Here is a 12,862-nt window from a genome sequence, read left to right as displayed (position 1 = left end):
ACAGATCCCAAAGGGTCATCAAGTCCAACCCACTGGTGATGCAGCAGAAAATCTACAGCTGAAACATGCCAGATGAGTGGACATCTAATCTCTGTTTTAAAATTTCCAATGAGAGAGAGAGAGAGAGAGAGAGAGAGAGAGAATGTCCTCCACCTTCCAAGGTTGCATGTCAGCTGAACTCAGTGGAATGCATTAACTCTTGGAGAGAGATTTAAAATTTGGTTATTCCCCTTTTTCTGTTTAGAAAAAAAGCATTGCAAGATCTGCACAGTCTCACAACTTCCCTTGGAAAAGGAAAAATGGTCAGGAGCATTCTTCCCACAGACACTCATTCCCAAAGGAGAAGCATGCACAATTGTGTTTTTTTCAGTGCTACCAATTGTTAAAACATGGGAAAGATTTACTGTTTCACTATTGTTTAATGTTCTTTGAGCATTAAAACAGACCTTAGATTGATTAGGATAAATAAGCAGTTTTCACAATGATAAACCATGTGAGAATAGTGTGGCTTCTATGATTCCATACTGCATCTAAAGCCTGGAAAAGTTAAACCAGCATCTTGTCATGTGTGTTTACAAAACAGAATGGCTGAAATTCTATTGCTTAGCACAGTAAGCTGCAACTAGAGTAGGATCATTGAGTCAGTGAGGATTTGGTGAACCCTCTGTAAATCACACTAATTCAGTGAGCTGGCCCCCACCTTTGCCGTCCTTCTGCAAGCAGGCAAGACCTTTCTCTTCAGGCATGTTTTCCTTGGTGACTGACTCTCTAGGAAATAATAAACAGGATGGTTTCTATTTTGTTGCTTTAAAATCTGTTTCTCCCAGTGTTTTTACCTAACATTTTAAATATAATGTTATTAATTCATTAATATTTGAATAATGTACTGTTTTTAGTTTTTAATATTGTGTTTATAATGATGTAAGCTGCCTTGGATCCTTTTTTTAGGAGGAAGGTGGGGTAAATATATTTTAAATAAACAAATAGTTGCAACTCACTAGATTCGGCACCAGGATTTCAGCCAATGTGTACGTAATTGATTGATCGACTTGGAAGTATTAAAGATTTTTACAGAGACATGATTTGCGCAACAGACTAGCCGCTGCATTTCACCAAAATGGGGACATAGCTCAAGAGCAACAACCAAGAGGAGAAGGCGATATAGGTTTTGTCTTAACCCCTCATGCCCACCATTACTGATTCTAATACCAGTAAGAAAGAGTGAATAATCTGAGTTGGCCAATAAAGAATGGAGAAAGCAGAACACTACTGGAACTGCAAGGTTTAGGTGAATCTCTCTACATGCAAGAGAGACTTTGCATTTTGAAGGCAAAAGTTGGCCCCCATGAGAGAGACAAATTTAGAGGAATTCATAGTGATTCCTGGGATAATGAAAGAGAAACACTGAGCATATTTATATTTCTTTAGCATAAGGTAAAGAAATGCTTTGAGTTGTGGCGCTGGAGGAGACTTTTGAGAGTCCCCTGGACTGCAAGGAGAACAAACCTATCCATTCTGAAGGAAATCAACCTTGAGTGCTCACTGGAGGGACAGATCCTGAAGCTGAAGCTCCAATACTTTGGCCATCTTATGAGAAGAGAAGATTCCCTGGAAAAGGCGTGATGTTGGCAAAGTGTGACGGCAAGAGGAGAAGGGGATGACAGAGGATGAGATGGTTGGACAGTGTCATTGAAGCTACCAACATGAATTTGACCAAACCCCAGGAGACAGTGGAAGACTGGAGCGCCTGGCATGCTCTGGTCCATGGGGTCACGGAGAGTCGGACACGACTTAACGACTAAACAACAAAGCATAATGTAAACACACAGGACTTTACATCCTGGTTGGTAATGGATACTTGGGCACTCAAAGGCCCTGTATCTGCTGTGGGAATGCTACATGTCCAGGTCAAGAACAGTTAATAAGCTATACAGACAACGTCAGGATTACTAGTAAGACCTGAAATGAGGAAGAACAAAGGGATCAATAGCACGACTCTCAAAAGTAAATGGGAAATGCAAAGAAATTTTGGGGGCCCTGTTGTTAGTGTCAACAAAAGTACACCCACCGAATTATGGAAAATTGTGAGTCAATACTTACATACCATAGGTTCTATTTATTCGATGGGTTTACTGTTATTTGGGATTAATAGTGGGATCGAAGGCTCAGCTGGCTGTGTAAGTTAATGTTAACTGACTCTCACCAGAGGCACACTTGGTTCTGAGATGGGGGTATGTGGAATATAATGGTACCATTTTTAAAAAGATGCATTGGTGGATCTCTAACTTGCTGGTCTAGCTCAGAGCTACACTACTTTCAAAGAAAGCTGTGCTTCTCCTCACAGCTGTAGACTGATTGATTTAAAGTCATTTAATGTGCACAGCAATCACCACACTGCCCATTCACCGTGCCTGACAGAGAATGTGCACATAGTATGTCTGTAAGGAGTGAAAGATTCAGAATATAGTAATTGTTCTTATGGGATCACAAACATTCATGAGAATGATTAGCAGGAGCTTACATGATAGATGCATTCAGCTTCTCACAATTTTAAACCATTTTTTCCTTTACCTATGAATAGTTCTCAGGAGAACAACGAACAGCACTCACCCCACCCACCCAGCCATTTATGTGTTGGTTAATGTCCTGTCCCCACCTCTCCTTTGTGTTTCAAGTTCAGACTGTGAAAAATTGAAATTCTCTTACTAGGAACACAGCCAGCTGATTTTTAATGGGTTCTTCCCAATTCTCTTTAGGACAAGACTGCACTGTGAGCTGGCTCTGAGAAAAATGCTGCAGATTTGCAGAAGCTGTTGTTTATTATGGTATTTATCGTCTACAAAGCTAGTTATAGTTTTTGCTAATAATTTCCAATAACAGAAAAATTGCTGATCCTTTTTAGGAACCTCAGTGTATATGGAACGTTGTCAATGACTGTTTCACAAAGGCAACAAATGGCACATTTCCTGTGAGTAATCCAGAATGGATTAATGTGTTGGTGTTCCTTTGAGATTTATTCCTAATGGATTTATTTTAACTTTGACGAGATCTCCTAGCTGTAGTGATGGACTTTTGAGGAACCTCGTGTTGGACAGCACAGAGGTTTTTCCAGTTATGTTCACTACAGCCTTTCTGTCCTTTTCCTTAATGTTACTACTAATAATTACGTGCCATCCCATCAATTCTGAATTATGGAAACCCTTTCCAGGGTTTTCTAGGTAAACAGTGCTCAGAAAATGATTTATCCTTCCCTTCTTCTGGGGGCACGCTCAGGCTGTGCATCTTGGCCCAATCTACGCAAATCTGGCTCTTTTCCTAGTAGCACAGTGAAGATTCAAACTCCCATCCTCTGGCTTCACAGCCAGATACCTCACTAAGCTCGTATAGCTTTATTATATCACATATTTGTATTGTGCTATATATTTCTTGTATTCTGATTGTCTTGTCCCATTCTCCTCTCTCACACTTCCTTGACTGTTCAAGCTGATAATTTGTACAATCCAAGCTTCTGGGAAGGGATTGTGCTGTGTTTTTTTCCCCTATCTCTTGACAGAAGGAATTTGTGGTCATTATATTAGCAGAGTGCAGTGGGCTAGCAAGGTGAGTTTATGGCTATGAATTATGAGTAATCATTCAGGAGGCTCATGGCAAAGGAAAAGGAAAAAAAATTGTATTTATTATTCTAAGAGGCTCTAAAGGAAATAAAATTTGAGCACAGAATCCCCACAAATCCATGGGTTCAAGTGTGCTGAACAGGACTACGGAGACAATTCTAGTCTTTCTTTACAGAGGAAGAAGAAAGGAACTACTCAACTATTTCCTTTAGGGGAGGTGGAACGAACTGGCAAAACAGTAATAAGAAGAGGTCAAGGTGCCCATTCCATTGGGCTGTCTATCACCTCCCCATTCCCAGTTATTTAAAATACAACATTGCTGCCCTTGTTTTAACACACACACACACCAGTTTGTCTTGCTGCCCAAACTCCTTCCAGTGATAACACAGAGGGGAGAGGGTTCTCCTACCTCTGCTTTCCACTATGATCCCTGTCGTTTCACTTATGCTGATATTTGACCGCATTCCAGTCATAACATTTCCCTGGTTAATGAATGTAGAACAATATGGATTGAAAAGGGATTGTTTCCTTGTGAATTAGAGGTCTGAGAGTGCATCTGTTTTTCCCATTTCACCGCAAGAGTGCCACGTTAGCGTCAAGTGGCAAAGGAGTGGGTCAGGGCCATAGCTATGGCAGCTGAGGCATTGGTTTACTCTATTGTCCAGACACTTTGCTGAAGCTGTTTACTTCTTCTTGAAGAACGTCTCTGCCTGCTCTTGTGCTTTTAAAGGGCAGCTTAATCTGCAGGAGATGGTCACTGGATCTTTTCATAAAGTTACTTTTAAAAAACAATCCATTCCTTTTACTTATTATAATGATTTACCATGACTTTCCCCTGTTTTTGTTTAAATAAAATTTCAGGATTAAAAAGAGTATGGTGTGTATCTTGGAATTAATTCCATTCAGGAAACATCTCAGTTGGACACAGAATGATAGACTAGAAGGAGTCTGGGCCTTCTTTTCCCTGTGTGCTATTTGTCTGATAGCCTGACAACAGTATTCTTATGTAGCAAATGTGCCTGGCATTACTTAGATTAAAACTTCTCCCATTGCCCTCTCTCTTCTTTTTCACCCTCCAAATTCTTTCTTTTGCCTTTCTGTCTTTCAGCCTCTTCCTCACCCCTTTCATGTTCCTCCCTCATACTATTTTGGAGATCTTTCAAACTGTGAGGACTACCACCCTTGCCCTATCCCCCCCCCCCAGGTGGAACCAGGACTTCCAGAATCTCCCAGAAATGTGTCCTGCTATATAAGGTGTAATAGCTGTAGTATCTCTGCAATATATTTTTGTTGTAATTATTTTTGTATTCTTTCAATACTGTATAAATAAACAGATACATTTTAGCTGTAAGATGACCCAAAGAAGTCTAATTCTCAGTATACATTCATGGCGTTTGGGTGAGATACACCTCTTGCACTTTTTGTTCAAATGCAAATCTTATCTATGTTCATGGAAATCTCTCTCTCTCTCTCTCTCTCTCTCTAACACACACACACACACACACACACACACACACACACAGAGAGAGAGAGAGAGAGAGAGAGAGAGAGAGAGAGAGAGGGAGATCAAGTCTCACATACTACAGATAACTCAACACCAGAACAGGGAATTCTTCATGGGCAGATTGTGTGTGATTGACACAGTAGGAGTTTCCCTAATTGACATATATTATCTTGTTTTGTATTGTGACTGGTTGATTGATTGATTGATTGATTGATTGATTGATTGATTGATTGATTGATTGATTGATTGATTGATTGATTGATTGATTGATTGATTTGATTTGATTTGATTTGATTTTTATACTGCCCCTCTGGCTGCCAAGGGCACTCTGGACAGTTTATGGAAGAAAAAAAAGTAACAAAAGCAATAAAATAAAAACAGAAATAATCAATAACAACCAGACTTAATATAAGAGCTACTACAACAAATTACACTAAGATATAACATAAAGAAAGCTTCTCTTCATGACCCATGGACTAGATCATGCCAGGCCCTCCTGTCTTCCACTGCCTCCCAGAGTTTGGTCAAATTCATGTTGGTAGCTTTGATGACAGTGTCCAACCATCTCGTCCTTTTGTAGGCCAAACTAAATGTGACACCTTTCATGCTATTAGCAATCATGCTAAATGACATGCGTGCATGGGGATTGCATGTAGAATGCAACATAAAACACACTTGGCAAGTGGGAAAGTAGGAAGGTTCTAGCATTTTGCCCACCCTGGGGACCTGATCTAGACTGAAGGACTCAAGTTTGCAATCTGCATTGGGAGGAAAGCAGAACTTGGAACAGCTACATTACTGGCCTCCACAGATGTAAGGGTGGGAGAACATTTTACTGGACTACTATAAAATCCTACAAATTGTAAGCTTTTGTGGAACCCCACTTCCTCAGGCTCAGCACAACCTTTTCATGGATAGTGAGAAAAATTGTAAACAAGGGTCCAAAAATTGATGTTACAGGTCTGAGAGGTGAACTCAGTCCTCTTGAGGCTGCATTCTCAAGCCTCCTTGCAGCATGGCTTGGAATCTTTTAGACCCTGCTCCTTAGAACAAAAGGCTGCCAATTTCTGTGATCGCTCCCCCACCCCTGCCTGCTTTGGAAATGTATAAAGTTTCTTTCTAGCTGGGGAAGGGACAACATCATGCTTTCTTTATATTATATCTTAGTGTAATTTGTTGTAGTAGCTCTTATATTAAGTCTGGTTGTTACTGATTATTTCTGTTTTTATTTTATTGCTTTTGTTACTTTTTTTCTTCCATAAACTGTCCAGAGTGTCCTTGGCAGCCAGAGGGGCAGTATAAAAATCAAATCACATCAAATCAATCAATCAATCAATCAACCAATCAACCAATCAACCAATCAACCAATCAATCAATCAAGAAAGAAAGAAAGAAAGAAAGAAAGAAAGAAAGAAAGAAAGAAAGAAAGAAAGAAAGAAAGAAAGAAAGAAAGAAAGAAAGAAAGAAAGAAAGAAAAAGAAAGTTATATTGGCCACCAGCACAAAGTAGGAGTTATAATTCGATTCATTCACTGGGTAGAACCAGCCAATTGTCCGAAATGAAATTCAGTTAATGTTCTTACCTGGTGAACGTAAGGAGATGTTTCTTCTGTTTGTAACCTCCTGTCTTCTTCCTGGATTCCAGATTCTACTCCTAGAAGCAGCAGTAGATCCTCTCTCTCTCTCTCTCTCTCTCTCTCTCTCTCTCTCTCACACACACACAAAATAACCTTTGTCCCTCTCTAAACTTCATTGGGGAGGCACCAGCTTATGTCACCCCTCTGATAAAGAGCAGGTGCTTCACCTTATCAATGCAACCCCCTAATAAATATTTCAGAGCCCCCTCTGGGCACCCATTTCCCCCATTAGCCTCCCATTAGCTGTGAGGTGGTCCGTGAGATGGATCACTTGGGCAGATCATGATTCAATCACTGCCTTCCCAGGGGCTCCCCTTTTACGAGCCTGGCTGCTCTGTCCTCTTAGGGAGGGGGAGGGGAGGGCAAACAAGGATCCTCCCCCCACTGCCTGCAGATGTTCCCTCCCAAGGACACAATGTGGGGGTGGGTATGCTTAGATCATGGGAGTAGTATTCTGGGGTGGGGGTGGGGGAAGAGATTTGCAAGTTGGGACTTCCTGGGTTGCCTCGGCTCAAGTATGCAACTGGCATGGGAACATAAGAGTCAATGATGTGTGTGTTTCGTGACCGGGGGGGGGGTTTGATTTTGTGCAAGTGTGCATGACTCTCTATTTTATCTGTGTGTGGACATGTGTTTCTCAGTTGGCTAGGCAGCAGGGCTGCTCCTCACATTGCAGTCTTCCCATGCGGTTTAAACTAAGGACTTCACGGAAAGCCTGCGCGTCTCGCCATCTTATGGGAAGAGTGTATGTTCGTGCTTCACGGCATATATATGAGCCAGGCATCTTAAGTTAGCCCAGGATGTATTGGCCCAGGTCATCAACAGTTGTGACAGCAGGATTCATTTATTTAGTGCTGCTTTTCCTCCAATGAGCTCAGGGCAGAGGAAACCGCTGTCCTCCCCAGGTGATCTTCACAGTGATTGTGTGAGGTAGGTGAGGGTGAAAGAGAGTGACAGGCCCAGCACCACCAGTGCGTTTCCCAGTTGAGTGGGAGCTCAAGCTGAAATGGTTTCCTGCTCCTGGCTGACGGGTCTTAGGTTAGGCAAGTGTAAGAGCAACAGTGCATAAAAACGATCATGACTGCAACCTCATGTGCTTTTCAGTATCTGCCATGTCTGTACTCCTTCCTGTTACCGATGTGCTGGTGGCCTTGATGGCTGGCAGAGGATGACAGAAGGGTTTCACTTGCAAACCCTGGAGAATGGGGGAAGGAGGGTGAGGTAATGGAGCATGGTTAATGAGCTTCCTCTGTCCATCTTCTCCGATCTGACAGGCAAAAGGTCTTTGCCCAGATGATAGCCTAGCTCCTGGCATGGGAACACTCCAGGCCATTGGGGACTCCCTAGGTCTGCCTCTAGAGTAGGTTGGCACCAGTTACCTGGTGGCAAAATAACACATGTGTATGAGTGTGAGCAAGGGGACAAGGAGACGAACTCCCCCTGCCAGCCTGCCAGCCTCTCTTCCCTTAGAAACAGAGGGATACAAGCCCACCAGTTCCTCAATAGACATAGAGCAGGAATAGAAGGCTTGAGATCAGCTGATAGACCTGACAGCCCAGGCTTTATAGAAAGGCTAGGAGAAGAGGATGGATGGAAGGGGGGGGGAGCTGGAGAAAAAGAGATAAATGGGACAGAAAGGGACTAGGAGATGGGAAGTGAAGAAAAGGCAGAGGTAGGCAATCAGTTGGCAGAAGGAGAAGAGAAAACCAGGGTCCCTAACTGAAGTGAGGGGAAAAGGAAGGACAACTCACACAAAGAAGGTAATATTGAAGAGGAAGTAGGAGTGAAAAATAGGAAAGAACCCCCTGAGTTACCTGAAGGCTAGGAATGGGTCCTTAAGGAAGACCCATGGACAGGAACGTATGTTTGAAGGTACCATAGGAAGAGGTGGAAAGACGGAGATGCCATCAATCCCCTCGCAAGCCCTCTTTCGGGGGGGGGGGAGAGGAGGCAATGTAGGTTTTTAGAGAGAAAAAGAGAGCTATTGCCCTTATGCCAAGTTGTGGTCTGTGCACGAGGATGGGCTAGTTCAACCCCAAAGTTATGACGCTGTTGAGCCTTTGAAGTAGTTGTGGAAAAGTTACTTGCTGTGTTAAATAAAACAGTTACGTTTAAAGTAGAAACGGGTCCAGTCATGAATCTGAAATTAAGGGGATCCTCCACCAGGGACACAGAACCCAATCACGATGAGTTTCAGTGAGTTCAATGAGTTTCACAATGACTTTTATTCCGAAGTCCATGCATTTAAAAATATCATGAAGTATGACACAGCCCTTCGTCTCTGGCTTGTGCGTTTTGGTGGGGAGGGGGGGGATGTGTGTGACATGTCAGAGTGCCAGCTTGCTGTATGCTTTCCTTCCTCTCCCTCTCTCCCTTTCCTTCCAAATTCAACAACCAGTCACACAGAATTTGAGGTGCATGAGGTAACACACTTCCAGCTTGCGGTGGAGTGCATTGGCTGTCTCTGAACATCTTTGGGCACGTGGATCAAATACCATGACCTTTGATCTATCTGTAATCGATGGGAGCTGCTCGGCTCAGAGCCCTCCGCGTCAACATGAATAATTTAAATTCTGAATTTGTGACAATGGAATTAGTGGCCAGGCATCTACAGGGTGGGCTGGACAGGGTGGGGGGGGCAGGTTTGAAGCCTCCCCGCTTGGATTACGAACATGGTGGGACAGAGAGCTTGTGTCCCTCAGGTTTGAGGGGAGCGAGCAATACATCATCTGCACACAGCACACACACACCTGGTTTGCAGCTTCTGTGTATAGTTAGCAGCTACTGCCAAAGCTTAGAATTAGCTGGTTACAAAGGGTGTGCTAACTTCTTTTTAGTTAACTTCCTTTTCTGATTACTCCATTACACTGCAGTGATAACTTAGTGAAGGATGACTGGACTCCTTTTGCAGTATATACCTGTAACTTTTCGATTACTTTTTCAAATATGGGATGCTGCATGGCTAAATAGTGGAAAAGGTCTATCACATGTGTTGCCTTGTGCTACAGCTGCTGCTTTGTGTGTATTTATATAACAGGGAAGTAGACAAGAGGAAAGCATATTTTATAGTAAAGGCTTGTAGCCTGAAACATTTTGGTGGGTGCATTTTAAGTAACTACTGTAACTTTTGTGATAAATGAGACTAAAGTTAGTTTCAAAATACAAAGTATAACACTAACTAATTACCCTTGTTGGGGCGTAAAACTAAATATAACTAATTACTTTTAAAAAGCATTATTCCACTTAAGCATTGGCTGCTATTATCCACACCACATAATCATAATCACTTCAGTAAAGGAAGCAGACATTTTGCCTTGTAGTTTTGCAGGCCTCTGTGATATGGAAGGATGCTTTAGATTTGAAGTGGCTTCCTGCATCTTAAAGAGCCACCACACTTTCCAAGGAATTGTGGCAGCAACTGTGGCACCAGTGGCAAACTGTCTGAAAAAAAAGTCAACTCTGAAAAAAATCTGTGTTGGAGGCAGAGGATGTAAATAATGACAGACTTGTCGCCAACATTCCATTTTTTGGGAAAACTAACGGAGAGGGTTGTGGTGGATCAGCTGCAGATGTTCTTGGAGGAAACTGATAGTCTACATCCATTTCAACTGGGGTTCAGGCCATGCCATGGGACTGAGACAGTTCTGGTTTTTCTGCTTGATGACCTGCTAAGGGAGGCTGACCAGGGGATTGTGAACTTGTTTCCCCCCTGAATCTTTCAGCGGCCTTTGATACTGTCAACCATGTTGTCCTTCTGGACAGACTTTCAAGTTTAGGCATTGGAGCCTCAGTGTTTCTCTGACACTGATTCTTTCTTGAGGGTTGTGTCCAGAGAGTGGAGCTTGGGGATGCTGTTTCGACCCAATGGGTTCTTTGTTGTGGAGTCCAACAAGGGTCAACAATAGAGATGGGGGTGTTCGTATTCATATACGAATATCCCCACACAGGTGGCATTAATGAGGGTCCAGCCAGTGGCTCCACTCCACTCGCCACTCTTTTGACCTTGCAACAAGGCTTGTCCTTCCACCTCCTGCCAGGAATTGCAAGTGGATCTGATGGTCTTTCACATCTATATGAGCCCTCTGGGGGAAGTAATCAGGAGATTTGGAGTTCACTGTCATAAATATGCTGATGACACACAGCTCTATCTCTCCTTTTTATCTTCAGCGGTGGAAGCTTTGTGGACCCTGGAGCAATGTCTGATCTTAGATATGGATTGGACAAGGGCTAACAGGTTGAAATTGAATCCTGATAAGTTGGAGATCATGTGGTTCGGTGGAGAACCTGGCTGGTTAGGAGGTATTTCGCCTGGTCTGGATGGGATCCCATTCCCTCTAATAAAAGACCAGGTCTGCAACCTGAAGGTGCTCCTAGACCTGGCTCTCTCCATGGGAGAAGCCAATCTCAGTCATGGCCATATCTGCCTTTTTCCATCTTCAGCAAATTGCACAGTTGAATCTCTATCTGGACAGGAAATCCCTAATGACATTGATCCATGCTTTGATAATCTCTAAGATCAATTACTGAGATGCTCTCTATGTGTAGCTGGTTTTGAAGATGATACAGAAGCTTCAGCAGGTGCAAAATGCAGCGGACAAGATGCTATAGTAGGACAGAATATGGAGAGACAGAATGGTTTCCGACAGACAAAAGTATCAGACAAGGGTGTCTTTTTATCCTTGTATCTTTCCAAGCTGTCCACAGAACACATCATAAGGACTGACTAGATTCAGATTAAGGAGTGAAAATTGATGGGAGAAACATCAACAATTTAAGATATTCAGAGGACACCATCTGACTGGCAGAAAGCAGCAATGACTTGAAATGATTTTTAGTGAAGTGAAAAAAAATTGCCAAAGCAGGACTGCAGCGGAACACTGTGTGCGATTTGTGCCATCAAGTTGGAACAGACTTACAGTGACCCTAATAGGGCTTTCAAGGTAAGTGAGATATTTAAGGAGTGGTTGTACCCGTTCCATTCCCCCAGTCAGTTTCCATGGCTAAGTGGGGATTCGAACCCTGTTCAGAGTCCTAATCCATCACTCTATTCACCACACCACACTGGGAGTCCAGTTGAACATTAAGAAGACAAAAACCACATCTACAGAAGAAATACACACCTTTAATATCGACAATAAAGAAATTGAAATAGTTAAGAGTTTGCATACCTTGATCCAATCATCAATCCAAATGGCTAGTGCAGACAAGAAAGCAGAAGAAGATTAAGACACAAATCGGTAATTAAGGAATTAGAAAAGATCAAGTGCAAGGATGTGTCATTGGAAACCAAGACCAATATTGTCCACCATTCCCTGTCACAATGCATGGCTGTGAAAGTGAAAACAGCAAAGAAAGCTGACCTCCAGAAAGATGAACAAGTGGTTCCTAGATTAAACCAAGCCAAAAATGTTAAAACTGAGGCTTGTCCTACTTTGGGCATATCCTGAGAAGGCAGGATTCTCTGAAAAAGATAACAAAGCTGGGAAAGGCTGAAAGCAGCAGGAAAAGAGGAAGACTAAATACAAGATGGTCTGACCCCCCTAAAGGAACCCTCAGCCCTCCTGCTTCCCACAGGCAGGTCTCTTCCCTCTGCCCCCTCTGCTGTCTGTCTGTCTGTCAGGATGGTTCACTTGACCTCTTATGTGTCACACTGGAGGGGGCTTGTTCCTGTCCAGCCACAGCTCTCCAAGGCCCAAAGCCAGGCTAGGTTGGATATCTATTAAACTAGGGAGCTTTACTGTTTAATAGACAAGGATGGGGGAAATGGAAGGAGAGCCACAGTGGCCTCCCTTACAGTGTGTCTCCCTTCAACTGCCTAAAGCTGTGGTATACAGATGGAGAACAGCTGGCTCTCCAAATGTTTTCACCTACAGCTCCCAGAAGCTCCTGCCAGTAATAAGGGATAGGGAGGCAGGTAGACTCAAGTCTCAGGAGGGCCAAAGGTTCCCTACCTTTGCTGTAGCAGAACTGGGTGGAGCAAATAAAAGGATCATTGTGATCCAATGAAGCCTGGTCATGGGAGGGTCCAAATCATGACCTCCAAAGATGAGGCCACATATAGAGAATTAAGAAAAGGAAGTCAAATACTGTACTGCTATAATCTCAATG

The sequence above is a fragment of the Pogona vitticeps genome, chromosome 2 (assembly GCF_051106095.1).
Source record: "Pogona vitticeps strain Pit_001003342236 chromosome 2, PviZW2.1, whole genome shotgun sequence".
NCBI classification, from domain to species: Eukaryota; Metazoa; Chordata; class Lepidosauria; order Squamata; family Agamidae; genus Pogona; species Pogona vitticeps.
This window is presented reverse-complemented; position numbering follows the sequence as displayed.